General features: G+C 42.3%; 1 long non-coding RNA gene across 1 annotated transcript in view; it reads right to left on the bottom strand.

Moving 5' to 3' along the window:
- Positions 1–1,213: 1,213 nt before the first annotated feature.
- Positions 1,214–22,413, bottom strand: part of LOC136645377 (uncharacterized) — a 61,444-nt gene continuing 40,244 nt past the window's right edge. Inside the window, exons 2-3 of the long non-coding RNA XR_010794122.1 lie at positions 6,964–7,085; positions 1,214–3,188 (exon numbers count right to left, since the gene is read on the bottom strand). This is a non-coding gene — a long non-coding RNA (uncharacterized lncRNA). The remainder of the gene's footprint in view (positions 3,189–6,963; positions 7,086–22,413) is intronic.

Genomic DNA, 22,413 nt, shown 5'->3' on the forward strand with positions numbered 1-22,413 from the left:
AACAGATACACGAGGAGTTACTACATGTTTTCTTAAAGTTTGAATGAACTGGATAAATTATGAATGAATGAACTGAATAAATGGGCTTTTCAGTATTCCACGGCATGACAAATTGTCATTCAAAGACCACCTCTTTTTTATCAGCTAGAACAAAACAATGTTCTTCTTGGTAATTGCAGTGCATTGAAGAGTTTCTAATTTGTTACCCTTTCATAAGCTAGTCCAGAAGCTAATGAAGAACTTCACATTAGTTAACCTCCAATTTATTATTTAACCAGTCATTTAATAGAACCATAAACACAGTGCTTGCTACTCAGTGGTTTGACTAACTCTGCTTTCTTTACTCTGCTTGACACTAATTGCACTTCCATTAAAATAAGTAGATTTGTGAATATAAAGCCTAGTTCAAATTATGTTTTTGTTTAGCTTTGATAGTAGGGAATTGTTAAAAGTAAAGCAATGGGGATAAAATGAATGTGTTGTAAACATTGCAGATAAAAGAATAATATGGCATGCATGCACCACCATGCCTCTTCATTTTATAATATTTTCTGTTGTATCAGGGTGCTGGCATCCCACCACATGGAGATCCCTGCTGGGATACAAACAAGATAGGTTGGAAACCAACCTAGGGATATATATGTCACCTATAACTGACATCAAAGGTGAGTGTAACATCAGTTTTAAAAGCCCCCTGGCTGGATTTGAATCTGATTTGCCTGGGCTTCTGTGCAGTGGGAGTCCAGATCATTTTCCGCTGCCAACGTGGTGCTTCAATGTATTATTGGATTTGCGTTACAATATTTTCATGGTACGATGGAGTCTCTGCAACTGATTCATAGGATAAAGTGGAGGTTCATCATACACAGACACCCGGGCTGGGAGCCACGCAAGTCAGGTTTAAACCCAGTCAGGGGATTTGCTGTAACCAGCATCACATTCACCTTTTGCATGACTGGTCAGAAAGAGGTAGATCTTGAACCTGCCCTGGTTAGTTCATAGTGCTTCTCTCTAACCACTCAGATACAACAAGGGTCATGCAAACAGCACTTCATGCGACATTTCACATTCTGCAATACACAAACCAGTGCAATGGGACGAGATTTGATGCTTCAACCTGTAGATAGGGCAGGATAGAGTAATAAGTGGTAAGGAGAGCAAAGTTCAAAGTGTTTGAGAAATATTGCTAAGATGTAATAAAACCATTCAACACTTTTGGAAGGAAGAGTCTTCTTGTATTTGTGATGAGACAAATTGCCATAAAATTAAAACCAATTGTATACTCTGGAGTAGCTCCTCTGAAGTCAGTGAGATTTCTAGGAAATATTTCTATGGTTATATTGCTTCAAAAGCTGTCCTAACATCATATGCAGTGCTTTCATTTCATAAATTCTGCTTGACTGTTCCTCATTATAATATATGCAAATGTTTGTATCCTTTCTGATCTTTGCCGGCATTTTAAAGCAAATGAATTTATTCTGATTTTATTTGTGTTTGTTTAGATCGTTTAATTAGTCTTTGTGAAAATGAAAGCAGAACAGTAACACACTAACTTAACAAATCCCTTGAGTTTTAAATTCATCAGTCATCCAATCAAGTAATGCACCCTTTTGCATGTGATTCATTATCAGCCAACTGCAGGCTACATAATTAACATGTATAATGCAAATTAAACAAATCCAGACATTTGCTTCACTGTTTGACGTGGTACTTTGTGATGTGTCAGCACATGGCAATTAATTTTCTGACATTTTCATTTGTTTCATTGTCAGCCTTGTCACGTCAGTTGGCTATAAAAATTCAATGAAGTTGCCTTGTGAATTCCATAAAGACAAATTTGTGAATTTGGGGGGGGGGGAGAAATCATGGTCTTTGGGTTCATGCCATCCAGATGGATTAAGGGCGCAATCCCGAGAGGCAGATGGGCTGGCATCAGCCCAAACCCCATGGGCCAGTGCAAACGGTAAGCTTGCGCCAGCCGAGTCAAGCCATGGGTGAGCGGGGAGTGGGGCCAGGATCTGGCACTCCAAGATCTGGAGCAGCTCCAGGCTGCTGAGGTCTGCATCACCTCTTAAGGTGGCGCAGATCTTAGTAGCCCCATTGGGACTGTTGCGGCATTACCTGGAGTAAGGGGAAGGAATTCCCATTGCCCCGGGCTGAGCTGCAACCAGCCCCAACCCCACATTGGATAGGAGGAAGTCCAGCCGATCTCCCTATTCCAACGCGGGTTAGGATTGGGCTGCCCGGCTGCAATCCTATGCACACTTTCCTGGGAGTAAACCCCATTGAACACAATGGGACTTACTTCTGAGTAGACACGCATAGGATTGTGTCCTAAGTTCACTACATTGTAAGTCGTCCTTGAATTCTCAGTTTCACTCACTAGGTAGGGGTGAATGTTGGTAAAATATAATAAGATGTGGAATACATATATAAACCAGTTTAAATCTGGGACTAGGTAGTTAGAAGCAGGCTTGATATAATTACAAAGAGTGGATTTAGCCAATATCTCAACAGTACCTCTTCACTTTCATTCCTATGTGTATAGTTACCATTCACCATATGGGAGGGCAAAAGAAACTGCTATACTTATGGATTACAAAGTGATGGAGGTAAAACCTGTTTTTCACCCGTCATGGTGGATCCGATCAGAAGGGATACAAACACTGGTTCTCATTAATGGGGATCTGCACTGCAGGGCCAGAGTAGCCTTCACACACAATTGGTCCATATAAGTGGTTGAGTGGTTGAGAGTTGCTGAAGTACTTAATTCTTCTCTTGACAGTCACTTCCAAATTTTCCAACTGGTGTTTTTGCCTCCATGTGGTGCCAGATCTGTGTTTTCAAGGCAAATGTGGGTTGGAAACACTGGCAATGGCAAAAGGGTAGGGGTTTCAAGGGCAAAAAAAAAGGTTGCCAAGGGAAGAGTTTAATACTCCTTTCTCTTCCACTCCTCTTGCACCACCTCTTGAGGGTGCTTAACAATTCTATTGGGTTGTTGTTAAGTATGGCTGCTATGTCACACGTAGGTTTGCCCCTGCATTTATGTATTGGAAACCAACAGGCAATTAAAGAACTAATTCTTTATATAGACAGTTGCCTTCTGTAATACTTCTCCAGGAAAGGCTGAAAGATCTGCGAGGCTTGCAAACAGGAATGGCTATGATGATGGCTTTGTAATCTTCCATCTGAACAAGATACAAAATAGGATTATATGAGGTTTCATCACACACATAGCATCATTTCATAAATTCATGCAAGCTGAAGTCGTATCCTGTTATGAAGGTAATTTGCCTTACAATACAGAGGAGATGATAAATGATGAAGTTTCTGCTTGGTGGACCATATGGCTTTTATAAGTGAATATTTTTCCGCTTGAGGTGATGATCATTGGTTTTTAACAAATAAATTTAACTAGTTAAAATGTTAGCAAGAGCTGGTGCATACTCTGTAACTTTAGTGAGGTTCTTGTTATTGGCATGTTGCAAGGCAAAAACTGTACCAGCTGGTGTCTCTTTAAGCTCGGACTGTGGCCCTCCCTCTTCACAGTTGCCACAGAACCATTGCCTCCCCTATGAGGAGAAGAAAAGAAAAACCATGCATCCAGTGAGGCATGTATGGATGGGGGAATGCTTAGGAACCCTATATAGCCCACTTTGGGTTCCATCATGAAAGAAAGTTGGAATGTAAGTGCAGTAAATGAATGACTCCATATGTTTGCATGGGCAGTGGTGACTGGGAGGGAGGTGCTTTGCCCAATTTAAGCCAGTGTGGTGACTGCAACCGTATCTGAATCAATCATACCTAACCGCAGTGATTCATTCCTTAGTGAACACTGAACTACTGCAATGCTCTGTATAGGGGGCTGCCATTGAAGATTATCTGGAAATTACAGCTAGGGCAGAATGTGGGAGCCCATGTAATGCCAGAATGTGGCAGCACCTTTAATATGGAATTCCTTCCCATTGGGATTAAGAACTGCCTCCTCCCTGTTAGACTTCTGCCTGACTTTTCCATCTGAGGGCCAAATCCTATCCAACTTTCTAGCGCTGGTGCAGCCATGCCAACGGAACATGTGTTGCATCCTGCAGTAGGGGGCCAGTCACAAAGGCCTCCTCCAGGTAAGGGCATGTTTGTTACCTTTCCTCAGGGTTGCATTGCGGTTGCACTGGCACTGGAGACTTGGATAGGATTGGGCCCTGCCTGTATTAGTTGCTTTGGCATTTTTCTTTTTTGTACTATTCTTTGTGATTTTTATTATTTTACTTTATATTTCATCCATATTTTGACTTTTTATAGTTTTTTCTCCATGTTGTATGCTGCCTTAAGCATTCTGTTTAGAGGAAAAGGTGAGATATAAATAATTTAAATGATGATGATGATGATGATGATGATGATGATGATGATGATGATGATAATAATAATAATAATAATAATAATAATAATAATAATAATAATAATAATAATAATAATAATAATTATTATTATTATTATTATTATTATTATTATTATTATTGCACAGTCAGGTAGATGTTATTGGCTGGTTTGTTTATCAAGACACTGAGTCCTTCCCAAGAACTTTGGGTGCCTGGTTTTTATCCTTATCCTTATCATAATCATACTTGTCATTTATGCAAAAAATGGGACAAAACAATCAATCATCTCATTTGCGAATGTCCCAAAATAGCCAACACCGATTACAAAGAACAGCACAATAATGTGGCTAAATTAATTCACTGGGCCTTATGTAAATGGTACAACATACCCGCATCAGAAAAGCTGTGGCAACACCAGGTAGGAAGAGTAATAGAAAATGAAGAGGTCAAAATCCTGTGGGACTTTCAGATACAGACTGACAGATGCATGGAGGCCAATACTCCAGCTATTACCATCATAGAAGCCAGACCCGTGTTAATCATAGATGTCGCCATTCCTGGCGACTCGCGAATTTTGGAGAAAGAACAGGAGAAAGTGACCAAATACTGCGACATGTGCATAGATTTGACACGTATCTGCATAAAGCATGTAAAAGTTCTGCCGATAGTAATTGGCACACTAGGAACAATATCAACACAATTTAACGAATACTTTGCACAACTGGACGCCCCGGCAATAACACCAGTCGAATTACAGAAGACTGCCGTAATTGGACAGTGTCCATCCTTTGTCGGTACATCATCTACACCTAGATGTCAGGCAGATGTCCATGTGGATGAGGATTTACCAGCTGATAAATGTTGTGGTTTTTGTGTGTATACAATCATTATCAGCTGTGTTGTCATTTTGATGTGAATAAAATAAATAATAATAATAGTAATAACAATAACAACAACAACAGTATTTATATTCTGCTTTTCAACGAAATAGTTGAGAAAGTGGTTTACAGAGAAAAATCAAAATAACTAATGACTGTAATATAAACAAATAAATATAGTGCAAGGATCATTTTTGCTTTCATGAGTACAACACTCTTCCCATTCACAGAAAGATTTTCTATCCATAAAGGAAGTTGCCCACAGTGAAGTGCTACTTGGGATGTTACCCGTTACACTTTAAAATGAGAAAGAATGCATGTGAACTAATAAAACCACATTAAGTGTTCATGCAAAAAAAAAGCTCGTGTTTATTTCGAATGTATCCACATGAGGACAAATATGATTATTATTGTAATATGTGGCCATATAAACTTCAGGCTATTTGCACTTGAGTGGTCCCATTAATTCTAGTTGGGCTGATGTCTGTGACTGCTTCTGAGTTGGAGACTTGCGGGACTGCTGTCTAAAGTTACTTATTCATACGCATTTAGTTAAATGTTTCTGCTGAGCAAACACCTCATGAATATGAAGGCAAATGTTTATCTACTGTGTCAATATTTTAACAGTAGAATATTTTCCAGTCGATCCATGGTGTAAAATAAACAAAGCTGAAGCCTGGAAGGAAGGCGCTGAGTTTGTCTTGTAAAAAATAGTGTTGATGTTATTTAGAGAATATTTTTTTCGATGGCCCGGAGCCAGTAAACTGCTGTACACAGAAGAATGGCGTAGAATGCTTACTTCTGGACACAACATAGTTTTCCTCTTTCATCCTTTTCACAATTAATTGCAAAGTGTTTTTAAACACAAGATAATTGTGTAAAAACACCAAAAAAGAACATCTGTTGTCGGGTTCATTGTGGGGTGGGAATGTTGTAGCATAAAAAGAGTGACAAGATGGGGCCCCCTACCTGAGGTTCAGCATGCACAGAGATTACACCATTGCCTCAAACGTAATGTAATATATTTACAGTTGATAAATATATTACATTACCAAGTGTGTATAAGGGAATAGAAAAGAAACAAGGACAACCTCACATATATAATATTACAGAACAAAACAGGGGGGAAATAGGGCATTCCTTCACACTCTTGTTGCTAATTTACTCTCTCCCCTTCTCCAGCACCAACTGTCAGCTCTTAACTACTACAGAGCCAACAGCCACTGACTGACAGCTCTTCACAGAGAGTTTATATTTGTATAAAAAATGGCGAAACAGAGGAGAAAATCTGAGGAAGCAACAGAATGTGTCCAGGAGTCTTAGGACCTTATTTCATGCTGCTAGGATTGCCAACCTTCCAAGTTTGGCCTGGAGTCTCCAGAGATCAGCATCAATCTCCAAATTACTGCCGAAAGCACTCCTAGAGTTTTTCACAGGGTCTCCCTGGCTTAATGTCATGTTGGGGGGAAAAAAGTCTCCAGGAATCATTTCAGTCAGAGTTGTCAACCTTAGATATTGCAGGAGCTTCATCTTAGAATTCACCACGTGCCAAAATATCCCTGTTGTTGGCATAGAGAACTTTATTTGATTTCCCTCAGATGTATCATGCTTCATTGTTGCTTTTTAAGAGTGGATGTTAATTATTATTGATCAAGCAGTTGCAAGTCAATAGATCAATCCATGCAAGTCAATCCCACTCAAATGATCACCAGTAGGGTTCACCCATCCATGAGGCCAACTGAAGCGTTCACTTCAGGCAACAGATTGGTTGTAGGAGCGCCCATCTCTTTCCGCCTACTTGCCTCCATTTCCACTCTTCTCTGTCAACTCTCTGGATTGGAAAAAGAAGAGGGGGATACATGGGATGAGAAAATGTGAGAGGAGTGCTGAGCTAGAACATTGGAGAGTGGGAGGCCACAGGCTGGCCCATCATTGAACAAAGGGGGTCGTGCCATTTGGCATGCCACCTCAGGAGGTCTTGGATCATCCCTGATCACCTGTAATGTTGAAAGTAATAATTCAGGGCACAATCCTATCCTGTGCTGGAACAGGCAAGCTAAGAGGCTTGCACTGTATCCAGCACAGGATTGTGGCCATTAGTGGCTCAGCCAGAGGCAAGGGGAAACTTTTCCCTTTACCCTGGGTAAGGGCCGCTGGCCCCATGGGTCTCCTTGGACTTGGGTCAGAAAGGGGGCCCAGGAGCCAAAGGAGGGGACCCAGAAATTTCCTGGGATCTTTCCTTTTCCAATCTCACCCAGACTCACTGTCCATGTGGGATGCTGGGGGCATTACTGTGGGCACATGGCAGCGACTGCTGCCACAAGCCAAACACACGAGGCCCAGGAATGCATACATTCCTTAACAGTGTCACATCTGGGAGGAAACTGACCTGCCATTGTAGCTCTTTGGCTTGTGGTTCTGCTTACCATGTAGGTGTAAGGTGTAAGGCTTGTGGTTCTGCTTACCATGAAGGTGTAGAGGAGCTCAGGGATCCAGCTATAGGGCTACAACTGCTGCAGAAGTTCATTTTGGGGCACACAGGACACTTTCCATCTTAGTGTGAACCTAAATACAATGATGCTAATTTTCTATATTTCAAAGATTTTAGAAAGAATTGGGAGTGTGCTTGATTTTCCATAATACTTTATATAAATGCCAATGCCGCATGGTTGGGTAGACCTGGTCTCCAAATCAAGAAGCCTGGTACACTCAGATTCCAAAGACTAATCTGGCTGTCAGCACCCTCCCCCTGCCTTATTTTGGCCCCTGTTCTATCTGGCCCCATTGCCCCCCTCCCCCTTGGGGAAGGGGCCCAAAAGAAACTTTTACCCCCTGATAAAATTCCTCTCAGAGGCCCTGCCTGACCTGACCAGAGCCAAGGCACATTTGCTTACTCACAAGTAAACACGACTGTGTGGATTAGTTTCATTTTCCATAGGGCCCAATACATTTGTCAGTTAGGAGGGAGGGACTTCCTTCTTGGATGTTTTTGGGGTGGATGTTTTGCGTTCATCGGATTGGGACCATTCTGGTGTCTTTGGATTCCTCTCAGCCTGTCCTTTCCAGTGGACTAAGGCAAGTTTGCCTATGTGCGAGTAAACACATGACAGGGCTCGGTTTCATAGGTCTCCAAGCATTTCTGTTTTCTGTTTTTTTTGGCCATAACTTTTGACAGAATGGAGATATTTCACTCTGGTTTTTTCATTGCATTCTGCTGTAAATTCCACATCGAATGGTATATGACATGATGGCATTATTCCTAAAAACTGTGACCTCTCCACTGCGCGTTACCCCCCTATGCATGTCACCCAGTGCGGCCCATACCCCCCTTAGCAACACCACTGATTCTGAAGCAGATTTGTATTGGTCTACCCATTTGTACTGGTTGGCCATTTCTGATCTCTGAAACAGTGTTATCTCACTCATAGTAGCCTTACCAAATTTTGTTCTCCATTCCATCTGTAAGGAAAACAAGCCATGAACCTCCACATGTTTCATACAAATGCTATAGTGTGATTATCTCATGTGCTGACTGGAAATACAAAAGAGCATTGCTAATCTGCCCTCTGAGGGGCTCTGCCAAGAATTAGGAATTTCATTCCTCAGCAACTTCTTCCTCATGGTCAGTGATCTTGTAATTGACATTTGTGCAATTCCCTGTACCTTTAAAAACCTTACACTTAAGAGACACCAATTTTATTATAGAGCTGAGCATTTGTGAAAGGGTCAAGTTGTTCCAGCCCCTGGACTAGTGTATGGAATGTAGTGTGCCTTATGAGAATGAAGATGTTAACCAGCTATGATTTATAGCAGTCCTAAGAGTACATAACTCTTGGGAAAATAATTATGGGACTAATGTCCATCTGCATCCCTGAGACATGCAAATAAGTAGTAACTTCTATTCATAGCAAGGTGATTACATGGAAAATGTAATGTGATTACATGGAAAAGAACTGCAGCTGCCCTGCCTGCTTACACCCAAAGATACTCTCCTTACATCCGCTTTCTCAGGTGTAAGGAGAGCCTCCTCAGATGCAAGTGGGCAGGGCAGCTGTGGGGCTTTTCCATGACCTACGATGGGGTGGTTCTGACTGAACTGCCCTACCCACACCGCAGGTCCCTGATTACTCCACTTGTTTTTCCCAGTCTTAGCCACAATTTTTGATTGACCTTTAAACCTGGCATATCAGCTAGGAACGTATGTGTCAGGCTGATCTCAGTAGGTGGAACAATCCTCACGCATGGTAACAACATGCTTTCTCTGTCTGTTTTGACAGCTGGATTTATTTCACAATACTGACAATTCTACCAAGCCAGGTAGAATTCTTTTTATAGTGCTCAAGAATAATGTAGCAAAAAAAAGAAAGAAAAGGTAGCCTGTACTAAACTGAGCATAAATTTGTGTTTCATGGAGTATAGAGCTCAACACACTGTAACATTGCTCAACATGTTGAAAATGAAGGATTCATTAAATTTTCAGTCTCCTACTTTGAAGGTGAATGTGAGCCCTGCACAGGCAAATATGGTAGATTGAGGAGGATAAAATCTCAGCCCCAAAGTTCCCCTGCTTCTAAAACTACCAGGCTGCACACCACTGAATGTAGCTGATGTACACCTATTTGCCTCCATTGAATCCAAAGCGAGCATTTTCAAGTGTATTTTCAAGTAATATTTGTAAGTCCATAAAACAGAAAGTGTCTCAGCAGTAGGTGATGGTGAGTTTACATTGGCTCTTTCTTTCTGGAAATGAGTTGCAGAAGTAAATTGTCTCATGACTCACATTTCTAAGCTTCACTTTTTATGACGAGAATGCCAATGCCTTCATATTCTTGCAGAGTAAGCACTACGCCAAGCAAAGTTTCTGTTCTTCCTTTTTGCAAAAATAACAATAGGAAATCTTTGCTCTGCAGCAAGGTGCCCAATGTTGCCATGTTTTTCTGGCATTCTGCTTTGTGGTTCATAGCCTGTTTTAAAACTTGGGCTTACAAATCACAAAGCGGACAAATTATACAATATTTTTAATAATATTAATAACAGTCACAACAACCGTGTTGGTGATGTATGATGTTGATGTAAAACAGTGTTGCTAACAAGTTAGGAAAGCAGAAGACGAGTTGTGTGCTAAGACTAAACTTTGTGCTGCAGAAAGGGAAGTAAGGGATTGCTTCCTTTTCTACAGAAGCTAGAAAATCATGGGAGCCAGATATGGGTGGTCAGTGTCATCATCTAAGGGTCAGATAATGCAGTGAGTAAAGGGGGTGTTCTGCAGCAGAGGGGTGACACCTGCCCCACAGGAGAATGCACCAACAATGCCATTGGCTCCCTAGACCACATGGGCCAAGCATTCGGCACTAACAGCAGTTTCCAGACAGTCTCCAAGGGCAGCCCCACATACAGCATGTTACAGATTGGAGGCAAGGCTTGTGCCTTTTATTTTATATAGTGTGCCTAGTGACTATAGGCATTTTAGAAATAATCACAACAAAGAGAACCAGTGTGCAAGTATCCATTCTCTGGGCTCTGCAGAAACTTGTACCATGAGCCTCCCCCACCAGCCCCCCTTGCAAATATTATATTTTGAAATACTTGAAGATTTATTAGTATCCTTCAGCTACTTTTAGTGACTTCGTTTAAGTTCCTTAAGTTGCCCGATTAACATTTAGAACTAGACATGGCAGTATGGTAAATGTATATTAATTATACACAAGTGGCAAATGCCCTTTAGGCACTCTTTCCTGTTCCGGGTGTCGTAGTGTTAGTTCTATGTACTCTGGAGACCAAAGTAAAAGCACTTCTTTGCTCACACATGTACTGGGACCTGTACATCCTTTCAGCAACACTAGATTCCACCACCTCTGGGATCCCAGTGTCCCCTGAGATTTTAGCTCCTTCCAGCTGCCAGCTGGACACCACACAGTGTTGGCTCCTCCTGTCTGTGCATAGAAAATGCCAAGTCCTTTGGAAAAAAAAGTTTAAAAGGCAGCTCATGAGCACTGCTAATGATGATATCAGTATTCCTGCTGTAGCAGAACTCCCAGGGCTCTGCTCCCCTTTGACTACACCCATCATTATTAGAGAAGGTTCAGGAGGATCTTATTGAAAGGGGGCTACAACAAAGTGAAAGATAAATCACGGCTGGCCCTAGATTTAAGAGGGCAACTTTCCTTTACAGTTAAGTGAGTACTTTGTGAAGAAATAATGAGAGACCCTCTGGCCTAAAATGTCAAACAATCTAGGAATACAGGGGATTATTTCAGATGACTTCTACTGTCTTTAGTTTGACACCCCCACACACAAAAATGCTGGGAAGTTGTTCTGCTTCTTAGCTCTACAGAGCATACTATAATGTGGGGAGATGGGAAAACATAAAACAGAAAGCGTGTGGTAATTATGGACTCAGGAACCTCAGTCAATAATTGACGTCTGTTTTCTTGAGAAGGGCCAGAACATAAATACAAGTTGCCGGACATGTTGAAAGACACTTAATCATGTTATTTGCAGTGGTGGACCTCTGATGGGGCAAATGCCTCAGGCGTCAGCCTTTAGGACCCTGCATTGTGAAGCTCCCAATGGGGGGGTCAGAAACTGTGCTTCTGGTTTTCCGGAAGCACAGTTTAAAGCCTCAGGGAAGCCTCTGGAAGCTCCCTGATGCAGTCTATGGTCACGTGAGGTTCCATGAGACTCAGATGAGTGGGGGAGGGGCAAATTTGCGCATGGGGCAGTGACATCCCACAGGGGGCGCCAATGCAGACCTTTGCCCCAGGGCACGAGCCTGGAGAAGTCCACCACTGATTATTTGAAAGTGAATGTAAGGTATTTGCTGGAAATCTTACAAGCAACTCAAGGACACACATATTTGCACAGACGCACTCACACACACACATAAAGCGGTGACTTGGCATTCTATTGAATAACAAACACAGCATCGAAACTACAGTCATGCCTTTGCAATCATGGGAGTTCTGTTCCTGGAACACCCACAGATGCCAAAACCCACAGATAATGAAATCCACAGATCAGGCACCCTGTAATCTGCCGAACACCTCTGGAAGGCCAAAAATCTCAACGTCCTATTTTTTGCCAAAAAGGCCTTCTGAAAGCTGTCTGGACACCACCGGAGCACAGCTCCGGTCACATTCAGAGAACCAGGTCCAGCTGAAGAGGTTTGATAACTCTGCAGGTTCCAAATCTGTAGGTAATCAGTCTGAATAGATACAATAGAGCAGCAGCAGCAGCATAATCAATTGTGAACTGAAACCCAACAAAAGATTCACTTACAACCCAATCCTAGGCTACATGGATTGCACTGCAATCGATGCAGCTTAGGAGCAGGCTGGAGGTCTTCTCAGAGTATGGAGATATTTTTCCCCAAGTAACGCCCCTGACACCCCATCGGGATTCTCGAATCCGTGCCAGCTATATAACTGGCACAAATCCAGGAAGCCCGTGTAGACCCAGCCCGGGTACCGGGTTAGGATATGGTGGAGGAGGCCTCCCACCCCCCTTCCTGGGGCCAATCTGCCCCCACCCCTGACTTCTCCCCACCTTTAAACTTCAAGCCAAATTTGATGATCTGTGGCCCTGCACCTTCACCATAAAAATATAATAGCCTTGCTGGATCAGTCCAAGGGCCCATTTAATTCTGCTTCTGCCTTGGGAGCACAGAAACAGAAACGTACCTTTACACCAGTGGTTTCCAAACCTTTTAGCACCAGGACCCACTTTTTAAAATGACACTCTATTGCAGCGGTCTTCAAACTCTCTTGGAGAGTTTGAGCTGCTCTAGGTTCTTGCGGGGTGGGAGGGAGGCAGCAGGGGTGGGGGGAAGGCAGACGCGCCAGCCTGTGGGCCCTGGTCACTTTCACCTTAAGGAGCGGGGGCAGCCTGGAGGCAGGTAGGAGGCAGCTCAGGGGGCTGCAGGGGCTTGGCTGCACATACCAGAGCCTCCTGCAGGCTCTCAGGGGTGCAGGAGCCCTGCGCGACCTTCTGCAGGGCTCCGCACAGCTTCAGAAGTGAAAGTGAAAGATTGCGTCCCACTTCCGCTTTAGTGGAGGTGGGGTGTGATTGCTCCACTTTTGCTTTCATATCATATCATGTCATGACCCAATCCAAATCCATAGAATTTCTCACTTGTTTTTCTCATGCCTTCTGAACTTTGCAATGGCATCACTAGGATTTGTGTCACCCGGAGCGGGAGGCCTGTGTGTCACCCCATGCAGTGGGTGGGGCAACGCCCCAGGTGGTGGGCGTGGTGATGTACTATTGCCCCGCCCCGCTGGTTTTTTGGCTGTACCTTTTGTTATATTTCAATGTGGTTTGTTTCATTGCATTCTGCATGAAATTACGCATTGATTGATATATAACATGATGGTATTATTCCTCCAAACTCTGATTTTAGTGATTTTGAAAACTTGTAGAGTCTCACCCCCCCCCCCCCCCGTGTCAACTTACTAACACCTTATTGCAGCAGTTCTCTAAGCACTGGGACCCACTTTTTAAAATGACTATCTGTCCAGGACCCATTGGAAGTGATGTCATGGCCAGATGTGACATCATCAAGCAAATTAAAATAAATAATTATAAATAATTAAATTGAAATAAAAGAAATGATTAAATAAGGGGGAGCCAGTCCTGTTCCACCAAGTGAATCTACTCTGAAGTAAGTCCTATTGTGGTCAATGGGGCTTACTCTCAGGAAAGTGTGGGTAGGATTGTAGCCTGTGAGCTCAAGCCCATGCATATCTACTCAGAATTAAGTTCCATAGTGGTCAATGGAGCTTACTCTGTAGTCTGCCTACAATAACAACTCAAAAAGAATCAGTGAGATTTCCAGCCCTCCCCAGTGCCCAGTTTAAAGTTCTTCTACTTCAAGCATATCAGAATAAAGACCCACCTGGCTTCATGAGTGCAAAATCAAAAACTTTCCCCTTATCAGTTTTTGTCCTTTTGGGGGGGGGGGCTGCCTTCTGGAACATTTGTTGCACTCCAGCTCCATCAGATCGAGACCATTCTAGTGTCCTCACATTCCCCTTCGCCTGGCCTGACCACCAGCCAAGGCATGTCTACCTACTTGAGAGTAAACGCGGGGGGCGGAGCTAACTTTCAGCGAAGTTGCAGTGAACTTTGGGGGTTCCCGAAGAGACTGAGAAATAGTTATGTTTTCACGTGCCTAAACAACTAAGGTACGCTTCGGTGCCAGGAAGACGGTACGAAGAGCTGAGAGCTTGAACGGGGGGGGGGGGTCCTTAGAAACAGGCAATTTCAAGGATTTCTCTCTGTTTTGCTCTGTGCTGAAGCATATCTATCCCGGGCGCCATCTTTGAGAAGCTCGGAAAGCTGAAAATCCGTCCTCCCACGGCCTAGATACAACAACATCGCAGCGAGAAAAGCTATTAAGAGTGACTGAACTTGGCTCTTTAAAAAGTTTTACTGAGAACTGTAAGAAGTCTGGAGGAGGAGGAGATAATTCAAGATTATTCACGCTGGCCGTTAGCCACCCAGGGGGGGAATAGGTGAATTGGTATTTCCCCTGCTGGAGTAAGTGCAAGATTATATATTTTTTTTAATGGTATGTACCGAAGGGAAATAAATAAGTAATTTTCAATGAAGGAAATAAAGTTTACCTTCATTTTCCCAGCAAAAAGCCTTTATTTAAGCCTGGACACTGCTGGTTTCAGTTTCGGTTTCTCAGCAAGAGGCTTGAATTTTTTTTTCTTTTTTTGGTCATTTAAAGGCATACTAACCTAATTTGATTGTGGATTTGATTGACTTTTTTGGATATAAAAATCTGGAAAGTAGCCCTGGATACAAAATTAGAAAGTAACCCTGCAGGAAGTGGCTTGAGTTGGTGTTGATAAAAATGGCTTTTGAAAATCTAAAAGATGATCGTGAAAGCCAGGCCTTGTTGGTGGACTTTCTGATGGATTTTAGAAGAGAAATGGAGCAACAAGTCAGAGAACTCTCTGAACAAATTGGGCAAATAAGCTCCTCCCTTATAAACTCGCGGGAACAGATTATAAACAATAGAGAAGAAAAAAGAATGGATCAGATGTCGGGTGAAGTTAAAGAAGTGGAGTATTTTGAAATGGGACACGAGATGGAAGAAGCAATTATCATAATAACTGAGAATCTTAAGGAAGAAAAAAGACGAAATGTTCAGAGAGCAAGCTGTCTCAAGAGGAGGAAGAATTTATGGATTGAATTCAAGAATAACAGAATGAAAAAGAAGAAAGAAAAACAGAGGGGGGACTTAAGAAGAAAAAGAAGAAAAAGAAGAAGTGGAAGAACCAGTAGGAGGACTAAGAGGGAACACCAATAAGATAGACTACAAAGTAAACAATAAGAAGAAGGGCAAAATGGTTGAATAATAAATAGAATTTTTTTTAATATATTAAATTAAAAGAGATGCAAATGAAAATTTGAAATATAAATATTGTGGAAATTAAGTGGTATTAAGATAAATATTTTATTAATTAGATTAAATTAAAGGGATGAAAAGGGAATTTGGAATATAAGTATCATGAAAATTAAAGTGGTAAATATATGAAATAAATTAGATGGAATTGTAATTTTGGAATATAAGTATGGTGTAAATTATAGTGGTATTAAGACAAATAAAAGGGTTATTTTATAAAAAAGAAGGTAAATAAAATAAATTATAGATGTCAATTTATTTTGGAGAAAATATTAAACCTGTATTTTGGGTTAATAAATATGTGGTGGATAAGCGAAGTATAATATTATTGTAATTGGAGATATTTGTTTTTTAGATGTGATATTAGAAATTAAGAATCAGATAAGAGATTGTATTTTAGAGGTTAGTTTAGTGGTAAGAAGAGTCTATAAGTAAAAATTTGAAGCCTTTTTTGATTGGATAGTAATGGAAAATGATGTATAACATGTTATAAAAGATATTGAAGGAGGTAATACCATTGTAATTGGAGACTTCTTTTTTAGATGTTATATTAGAAATTAAGAATTAGATAAGAAAGATTTTATTTTAGAGATTAGTTTAGTGGTAAGAAGAGTGTATAAGTAAAAGTCTGAAGTGTTTTTTTTTTATGATGGGATAGATAAGGTTAGAGGAAAAATATGGAATGTTAAAGTACTAACCAGTTGGGTTAAAGAATATGATAATTTTTTTATTTATTATTAATTTTGTGTGGATTAATGTTTGTTGTAATCGATGGCCACCTATGTAGTCCTAGCCCTATCCAATTTTCCTTACCTGTATCTGTAATAAATAAATAAAGCATTATTAAAAAAAAAAAGAGAGAGAGTAAACACAACTGTGAGGCTGCTTTGCTTTCCATAGGGCTGAATAGACTCGCAGCTGGGAAGGAGGAACCTCCTTCTCGGGTGTTTTGGGGGGGTCTGCATTCATTGGATCAGGACCATTCTGGTGTCTTGGAGTCCACTCAGCCTGCCCTTTCCGACAGACTAAGGTAAGTTTGCCTACTCGCGAGTAAACGCAGCCATGTGCCTTCGTTTCGGGCTCAATAGACTCGCAGCTGAGAGGGAAGGACCTCCTTCTTGGGTGTTTTGGGGGGCTGCATTCATTGGATCAAGACCATTCTGGTGTCATTGGATTCCTCTCAGCCTGCCCTTTCTGACGGACTATGGCAAATACACCTACTCATGAGTAAATGCACGATACGGCTCACTTTCACTTTCCATAGGGCTCCATGAATTTTTTCTTTCTGGTTTTTTGGCCATAACGTTTGAAGGAAAGGAGCTATTTCCCTCTGGTTTTTTTGCGTTGCATTCCACTGGGAATTTTGCATTCAACTGTGTATGGCATGATGGGGTAGCTCCTAATCCCATGATTTTAGTGCGTCAGCCCCCCAGGGCGCGTCACCCCCCAGCGCGTCACCCGGTGTGGCCCGCAGCCCCCTGCACCCTCTATTGACGCCACTGGAACTCTGCAATCCTGAGAGTGAGGAGAAATTTGATTGCGGGTTGTGCAATGTGTAAGGGTGATCTATCTACCTGTTACTTTCATTTAATGTAGTTTGGTCTTAAAGGTGCTCTCTGGCAATTGCTTGAAGGGAATCTCAGAATGTTCGTTATTGCTTTGTTCTATGGGGTGGATCTGAGACAAGGAATGGGAAGGAGGGTAGTTCACATTGAAAATGAGTAAAGGGACAAAGTAATCAAGTTGTGAGCTGCTTAAGGGCCCAATCCTGAACTCCCTCAGCAAGCGGCACAGGGTGTTGCAAACATGCTGTACCATACATGTCTGGCGCACCCAGAGAGGAGGGGCTACCAGCACTGAGCATCAGTGCTGCGTAGAGGGCCGGCCAGCACTTCAGCAATGCCGGCCAGCGGTAAGTGGGCAGAACAGGGTGGGGGAAGGGCTGGGTGGAACTGGAGTGGGACCCGCAGAGCTCTGCTCTGCCAGATCTTGAACGTTGGGCTGGACTCCCTGACACAGAGACTCTCATGTCTGTGCTGGCAAAGCCTCCTTCCCCCGAGGAGACCTCAGTGACCTTGGTGGTGCCACTGGATGCAGCTGTAGCCATTTTGGCACTGCTGCATCAGGTGGAGCCACTGGCTTCAGGATTTGGCTGTAAAGCAGCTACTGCCCAGATCTGATAGATGCTGCCTGCTCAGGCAGAAAACAGAACTGCAAGTCCATTGGTAACTGCAAACAAATAAGGGTTTCAGGCTAAGGGCACCAAATTCATAATAAAGTATTCTGAGCAGTGAAGATTCACATTATTTGCAAACTGCAATAATAATAATAATAATAATAATAATAATAATAATAATAATAATAATAATAATAATAATAATAATAATAATATCCTCACTTTTAGTGAGATATCTAGACCAGGGATTCTGAGAAAGAAATAACATCAAGGGTGGAGGACTATTCCTTGGCATGTCATGATCCTGAAACTCCAATGAATTTAAATTGAAACTTTGAATTCATGCATTTAAATAGTCACGGTGGGAATGTTTAGTTTTAATATGCCATCATGCAGCATTGATCATTTTGAACTGACCCTAAGAACAAGTGTCCATGTTTGGGGATGGGGAGAGGAATTCTTTCAAAAATTTGTTCTAAATCTACAAAAGTGGAAACACTCAACACAATTTTGGTGAGTCAGTTTTATTTTGATCTGATGTCAATCAAGTTTTCTGGAGTTCACATCTGTTTCTTTAACATCAACAGTGCAATCCTATGTATGCTTACTCAGGAGTAAGTCCCACTCTGTTCAATGAAGTTTCCTCCCAAGAATAGGATTGAAGCCTAAATTGCCACCACTGTAAGTGGTGAGTGGCCAGGTCAGCACAAAGATGAACACCAGGAGCCTGCCAGTGCAGGTAATCCAAAATTGGAGGGAGGTGAAAAAGGGGTTGAACGAGGTGCAGTGAGTGGAATGGGGCAGTGAAGGGAGTGGGAGGGATGGCAGATCGGGCCCAGGAGACAGGCGGGTTCAGCAGCAGCAGTGCACACTGAATCCTGACTCCCTTCCCAGGCCTGGTCTGCCTTTATGGATCAACTCAGACTTGCACAAATGAGCTGGCACAGGTCAAGTTTACCCATGGCAGTTGCTTCAGGGGCAAGGGAACTAATGTTCCCTTCTATTGAGGAGGACTCCAGCAGCCAAAGCTCCCTGCAGCATACAGCAGAAGCTGCGCCAACACCGCTTCATCACCATAAGGGGATTTACTTAGGATTGGGATGCTCAACCGGTACCTTCCTAACAATTTCTTTAAAAGTGAGTTGATAACCACTGTATTCCTAGTGGCAGCGGATAACGTCCTTGTGACATTTACAGTAGAATGCCACAAAATATTCATGTGAATGTCACTGGAATTATAAATCTAGCATGTATCTGATAAGTAATTAGTTTTCTATCCACATTTGCCTTTATGACACCCCATCTGTTTAGGGTGGAGAGTGGGCGAAACAGTTCCTCCAGGTTCCAAGCACCGTTTGCCCTTGATAGAATTTAAAAGTGATATTTATTCCAGCCTGTGCCGTTCCGCAGTAGTCCTACCTGCCTGTCTGCAAAAGTGCCTGTCCATCTGATGGGGAGCCTGAGGCAACGCTAGACAGTCCCTCGGTGCCGCGTGGCTAGGCAACAGCAGCAAATCACTTCCCCACTCACATGTATGCACTCTCTGGCTCCTGTTCTTTGCTACACTTTCTTCGCAGCTGTGTGCAGCATGATAAATTGGAGCAGGGCGTGACAGATGTAGGAGAAGCCAGTGCTAATAAAACCCCCAGCTTTCAGCAGCATGAAATCAAGTCTGCTAATGCCTGTTTCTTTTTCTTTTTTTAAGTAGGCACAATGTGAGGCAGATGGGGGAGGGGATGGCTGAAAACAAATACTCATTAAAATCTTGATCATTGGAAATGGAACCGTGTCAAAAGAGAGACTTTATGAAATGTGTGATGTATATAAAATGGTTAATTGGTGAAATAGGGAAGTGTTGGAACTTGAGCCTGCTTGGAATGGATGCCTCTTTACACAGCACTGTTTGTTGTTCCCCAAATTTCTAATAGCTGAGTTACATTTTTTTTTTCTAAATTAAACTGGAGGCAGGTTTCACTTTTGCCACCCACACTGACTTGTTAACCCCGGGCATAGATTATGTAAGCACCTTTTCTTTTTTAAAAGCCCCAAACCTTAGGCATCTCAATCCCAATCAGGACTGCAAAGCAAAGTGAAGTCAACTCTTCCCCCCCCCCACATTATGGGAGGTATAATAATAATAATAATAATAATAATAATAATAATAATAATAATAATAATAATACAGGTATTTATATACCGCCTTTCTTGGTCTTTATTCAAGGTGGTTTACATATTTTATTGTTTATTGTATAGGCGGTTTATTGTAGGATGTTTTATTGCTCTGCTTAAGGAACAATGGATTAAGGTAGGAAAACAACTACAACCTTAGAGGACAAACCTATAAACAGCAACGTATACCTTAAGCAGGGTCAGCCTTTGAAGCTGCGGGACCCAACTGGAAACATTTATTTTTGTGTAGCCCCAGATTCACAGGCAAGGTTTACAGAATCTTGGAGGTATAAATAAAATGCATTATATACTTTATATCTCTATGGTAGAATGGAAAGCAGCCAAAATGTGTGCTTAAAAAGTGCTTGTGAGTTTATGGACCAAATGGCTCTAAGCGCATTTTAATATAAAATTGCATACAGGTAAGCCTACAAACAAGCAAGCAAAATGGGTAGATTGCTTTTGAACAGTAAATAGTTACAAAACCACTTGCTTTAGTGGCTGTGAAATGATTTAGTAAAAATATTTTTATTTTTTATTTTTACCCTGATATGGGCCCCCTGTAGATGTGGGCCCAATTTGGAGCATTTAGTCCAATTGGCCTAAAGCCGGCACTGACCTTAAGCACAGTTCCTGCTTTTCTAGCCTTCTTTCCTTGATTCAACTGTTAGTTCCCAACAGTCAGACTCTGTTCCCTTCATCCACCTCAATAAAGGAGGAAAGGCTTCCCCTCTTGACTAACTGCCCCTAAGGTTGCCTCCCAGATCACTCTGTTTATACTTGTGTAGTTGAAGGAGACAATCTCCACCTTCTATTCACCTAAATCTAGATGCTTTGTGGTCATCAGATATGTAAATCTGGCTTGATGATCCAAATATCCTTATAGATTTTTTTAGTACCTGAAAAAGAGCCTTTTGAGGGAAATTGGATCCCCTCTGCCCCCCCGCCCCCCAAAAAAACAGATGCATTCACATCCCACTTCACTGCTGAATCTTAACATTGCACCAGTCCTCTGGACAGAGCTCTGGGTTAAATGAAATAAATTTAAACCTGACTATTTTAAACCCTGGTTTAAAATTCAATCAATTACAGGTAGGACCTCGGTGTCCACTGATTTGGCATCCACTGATTTGACTCACCATGATACCAGCGTCTACCTTTTAATGCCTTGTAACAAGGGAAAAAGCACTATAATCCAATTTCCTACCTTTGCACTGTTAAACTGTACTGGTTGCAAGCTTCTCAGGGTTAAAGATAGCTTTACAGAACCAGTTCCAGGTGCATTCTGGGGTGAGAATGGAAGAGCAAGAAACGTGGAAGTGGGTCTTTAAAGCTATTTTTCCACTGATTTGGTATCCACTGATTTTTCTTATCCATTGAGGGTTCTGGAGTGGAACCCCAGTGGATTATGAGGCACAACCTCTATATTAAATCATATCAATGTACATTGTAGACATTTAATTAATAATCATGATGATAATACATGACTCCCTTCTAGTAATACCACAGAGAATGTTTAGCTTGAACTTAGCCAAAAGCAAGAAGCCTTTTAAACTCTTCAAGCAATCACAGGCATGTCGACATATCAGCGGGGGTTCTGTTCTGGAACCCCCCACATATAGCTGAATTTGTGGATACAAGGGAATGCCCCCAACCCACTGGAGGCAAGGAGAGCTGTGCTCACCATACCTCCAGAGGGTCTTCCGAGCCCAGCAGAAGCCACGTGCATTTGTCTCTGCCAGATTCAGAATGACCCTGAGAGTGAAAAAAAATTCTGATTTTTTTCAAAGTGACATTTTAATGCCTTATAAGGCATTAGGAGGCCCAGGGAAGCCCTCGGAGATTTCTACATGACTCCTAAAATGTCACTTCCAATTAAAAAAACAAACAAACCCAGAAGATGCTTTTTTCACTCTCAGAGTCATTCTGAGCCCAGCAGAGGCTGTGGGTGGATGCGAGGGGAGCAGAGTTCCCCCTGTCTCGGGAGGGGGCAAGCGCAGGGACACAGGGGGCCAAGGACCCAATATTTCATTTATCCACAGATTGGGTCCGTGGCCCCCCTGTGCATGCCCCCCTGTGTGTGCCCCCTTTGGAGGTGAGGGGAGCTCTGTTCCCTCGCTTCCAGAGGGTCTTCTGAGCCTGGAAGGATATGGGATTTGCAGATACCCCCCCCCCATTTAACATAATTTTAATGTACCTTGATCATAACTTGGATGCCCTTTAGGAAGGGCAGGGAAGCACTGCGGCCTCCCTCTGCTGTGTTTCAGACTACATGTGATTATTCTTCAGGAGTTCCTATATTTTAGGGCCACTTGATAGTTATAGACACTGGATAGCAATCAGTAGCATAGCTGAGCAGGGGCTGGGGGGCATTGCTCCCCTTGTAGCAGGTGAAGGTGG

Source organism: Tiliqua scincoides, chromosome 3 (assembly GCF_035046505.1).
Source record: "Tiliqua scincoides isolate rTilSci1 chromosome 3, rTilSci1.hap2, whole genome shotgun sequence".
NCBI classification, from domain to species: Eukaryota; Metazoa; Chordata; class Lepidosauria; order Squamata; family Scincidae; genus Tiliqua; species Tiliqua scincoides.